The following is a 303-nucleotide window of genomic DNA, read 5'->3' as shown; positions in this document are numbered from 1 at the left end:
GAAATGAAGAAGTCGCTGATAGCTAATGAGTTATTCACGTTAGCTGTCCCAATGTACCCCCCCCTCGCAAGTCTGACCATTTAAATCTGCCACCATCACCAGTACTATTCAATTGTGATGTAAACTTTATTTACATTTACACATTGGCCTGATGCTTTTTATCCAAAGCAACTTAATAGGATTGTCAGCAATTAGCAGATAAATTTGAATGTTACCAACTGGCACCACAGAGCTCTGAATACCAATCACGTCAAAGATAAGAGTGCATATTACATCAAGTGCTTTTAGTGTAAGTGCATCTCA

The sequence above is a fragment of the Lampris incognitus genome, chromosome 14 (assembly GCF_029633865.1).
Source record: "Lampris incognitus isolate fLamInc1 chromosome 14, fLamInc1.hap2, whole genome shotgun sequence".
Lineage (NCBI taxonomy): Eukaryota > Metazoa > Chordata > Actinopteri > Lampriformes > Lampridae > Lampris > Lampris incognitus.
Note: the sequence above shows the minus strand (reverse complement) of the source record.